The following is a 3928-nucleotide window of genomic DNA, read 5'->3' on the forward strand; positions in this document are numbered from 1 at the left end:
CATCAGGCTGAGAGAGCAGTGGTGAAGGAGTCATGCCCTACCTGGAGGTCACTGGGACATACTGGGGCATTGTGGGGCAGCAGAGGGAATTATCCTTGACTCCTCATGCGTTTCTTCCCAAGCTCAACTTCACTCCTAACTCCTAACACCCAAGTGTCATAGGGAGGATGTGGAATGGGAGGTGCAGTCAGGTCATAACACTCTGTTTCTGAAATTCTCCATTGTGGGTCCTTCCCACCAGCTGAAGTTCTCCACAAACTGCTCCAGAGTGGATCCTTTCCACAGGGTACGGTCCTTCAGGAATGACTGCTCCAGCGTGGGTCCCCTGCCAGAAAACCTGGTCCTTCATGGGCTTTTTGCTGCCAGAAAACCTGCTCCTGCATGGGCTTCTCTCCATGGGCAGCATTTCCTGCCAGAAGCCTGCTCCACTGTGGTCCTCCATGGGCTGCAGGTCTTACTGTCCCTAAGATATAAAGGCCAGCCCACCATGGCTTCTCTGCTGGACCAGACAACCAGATGTCCTGAAGGATGGCCATTTCCTACACCCGTTGGAGTCAAGAAAATTCAATGCTCATACCACACCAGTGTCTTGGCTATTGCTCTTCCATGTCTGCCCAGTGTCAAGGCCTGCTCGGTTTCTCATTCTGCTCCCTCCCAGTGAGTAAGTGGGCAGCTGGAAAGAAGTTGAGAGGGGACACAACAAGCACCACTGATCAAAACTGACCATAAGGATATTCCATACTGTATGGCCTCACGCTGAGGAATAAAAACTTGGGACAGAGGAAGAAGGATGTGGAGGTTTTTAGTGTTCAAGGAATCTGCTGCTCGGAGAGTGGTAGAGCATCAGTCTGCTTGTGCGAGTTGGTGAAGGATGGGGTTTGTTTCACTTGGTGAGGTCTTTTTAGGCTCTTTTCTTCCCCTATTAAAGTATTATTATCTTGACCTGAAACTTTTCACACTTTATTTCTTCCTGTTCTCTGGCCTGTCGCACTGGGGAAGGGAAGGAAAGAGTGAGCAACTGAGTGGCTGCTAGGCTATTGGCCAGAGTCAACCCACCACAGCAGGGAAGTTCTTGATAGCTGGGAGTGAGTTCAGTGCACGGCTGCCAAGGTGCTCAGGGGCTGAAGCACTTTTCTGGGAGGAGAAACTGAGGGTGAGGGCCTGTTTTAGCCTGGAGAGTGGAAGGTCTCAAGAACTTCAGAGCGACCTGTCTGTCACCATGGGGAAGATTTCAGGAAGATGGAGCCAGTCTTGTCATGGTGGTGCTTGGCAGGAGGATAACAGACAATAGTAACTTGTGGAACTAAGGCAGGTTCAGGATAAAGATAAGGATAATATTTATCTCCATGAGGGCATCCAAGCATTGCAGCAGGTCTTCCAGAGGTGTTGTGCCATCTCTGTCCTTGGAAGCTATCCAGCTACCACTGAATCAAGCCTTGAGCAACCTGGTCTGACTCCACAGCTGGTTCTGATGTGAGCATGAAGACAGAGCATGGAGCTCCTCAAGTCCCGTGAAGGAGATGGGAAACCTAAATGATGCTGGGGTTCCTTCCCCTATTGGTCTTCTCTTAAGAACAGTAGGGAAAGTTCTCAGGCTCCCCGCGACCAAGTCAGAAGTTAGTCTATTCACACCAGCTGCAGCTTTCTTGTCCTGCTGCTCAGATGAAAGGCTGCTTGACAGGTAACCTCAAAACAGTCCTGATGATTTCCTTTGCTTCCCCTTTCATTCCCTTTTCACTCTTCCCACCTCTCCAGTCCTACTCTTTAACCATCATTTAGCCTTCTATGTTAAAAGAAAAGAAAAACACACAAGTCTTCTTTACCATTTCCCAACTGAGATGATTGCATTTGCTGAGTTTGAACCCTTCTTTCTCCAATGATTGCCATGGTGCTTTCTACCTTGATTAGAACTCCGTGAACACTGGCATTCTTTTCTTATCTGCTACTGCTTAATTACGGTCATATTAGAAGCACCGTGACTGAGCATGACCGGCAGTACATGTACTTTCAAAGCTGGACTGTTGTAAATTCTGTCCATGGGGACCCTGAGACACCTAAGGATATGGCCACATGGCTCCCTGGAGAGATGATAGAGCCAAGCTCTCTTCTGCAGCGGCCAATGATATGACAGAAGCAACAGCCACAAAGTGCCTCGTGGGAGATTTAGCTTGAGCCTTAGGAAAAAATGAATAGACTAGGAGGAGCATTGCTATGTTCTCTGCCTTTCGAGCTCTTCATGTTTCAGCTCTGCAATGTCACAGCCCGACTGGAGGCTGCACTAGAGGCCCCCAACAGTCTCTTCCCCACCAACACTTCCATGAATGCGCCTTTCTACATGCTCTAAAAGAAGGGATTAAGCTGGTGGTGGGGGCCTCTATGTCACAGGACTACTCAGAGTGGAACGGAGTTAAGGACATAAGGACATCTCAAATCCAGTGCTCAGCTCAAAGCAGGGCCAGCTCTGAGTTCAGACCAGCTTGCGCAGCAACTCTCAGCATCCACAGAGGGAGTTTCTACATGAACCAGGCATTTAAAACCCCATTACAGAAATGGAGATGATGCATTTGAGCAGCTCCCTGAACACAGCTATTGGTATGGCAGGCCTCCTGGGATTGCTGGGAACATTCACCTTCTACAAGCTTCCTGGGATCTCCCCACCATGGGATGCGTTAGGCTGATACCAGAAATGAAAACAAGGCTCTTCCTTGGGTGCTTGCAACTTAATTGCAAAAGGAGAACAAGGTGGAAGGGGCTTTTGTGGAAGATTTAAGGCATCAAAGAAAGGAACTGAAGATGAGAGTTTGGAACTAGCACAGCCTTTAGGTCACTTCACGTGTGATGGTTGTGCCCTCAACTTTCAATCATTGGCACCAGAAAGCTCACCTGTTCCTCTCCTCCCAAAAGCTGACCAAGTGGTGGGAAGAAAGGAAGCAGAAAGGCCTGAGGCCTCTGTGAATCATCTGGAATCTGGCACTTGGAGGGCCACAGTGTCATTTCCCTGTATATCTGATCAAGAATGAAGCCGGGAAGTGAGTCTGCAAGCCCAAGTCAAGGAAGTCCATGGACAGGCAAAGCTGTGTCTATGGCTGTGTTTGGAGGCCAGTACACATGTTGAGGCTGGTCAAGGCCATGAAGGCCTACGGATGTTCTGAGGGCCCTGACACTGCACGCATGGGATCCCACTTGCCAGTGCGCTCAGTAGGCCTACATCTCATTCCTTGATGTCCAGGGTCTGTGCTCTTCTGCTCTCTTCCACCTAGCTGGGGATCCGAGAGACCACAATTTCATGGTCACTATGGCCAAGGCTGATGCTGGTCTTCACACCCCTGACCAGCTCATCGTCTTTTGGCAGTACCACGTCCAGGTGAGCATCAGACTTTGTGGCCCATTTTGGAGCTGTGCTAAGAACTTTTCCACAAAGACCACAAGAAACCTCCTGGATTGTTTGCATCCTGCTGTCTCACTTGGCCAGTGAATACTGAGGAGACTGAGGAATCCCCCATCAGAGCCAGTAGCTGGGATTCACAGATTTCCTCAGGTTATTTAAATATGACATTGCTAACTCCTCACCCTGGATCCGACTGGGATGCAGTTAGTTCTCTTCACAGCAGACCATACGGTGATCAGCTTTGGATTTGTAACTAAAGCAGCACTGATAACACACCCATGCTTCAGACACTGCTGAGCAGTCGCTGCAGAGCATGAAAGCTTCCTCTTCCTCACACTCTGCCCGCCCAGCAAGTAGGCTGGAGGTACACGAGAAGTTGGCAGGGGTACCGCTGGGACAGCTGACCCCAAAAGACCAAAGGGATATTCCATTCCACATGATGTCATGCTTAGCCAAAAAACCTCATGGAAAGACGGAGGAAGGGGGAACATTTATGATCATGGTGTTTGTCATCCCGAGTCCCTGACACACGTGATGAAG

This window comes from Opisthocomus hoazin, chromosome 29 (assembly GCF_030867145.1).
Source record: "Opisthocomus hoazin isolate bOpiHoa1 chromosome 29, bOpiHoa1.hap1, whole genome shotgun sequence".
NCBI lineage: Eukaryota > Metazoa > Chordata > Aves > Opisthocomiformes > Opisthocomidae > Opisthocomus > Opisthocomus hoazin.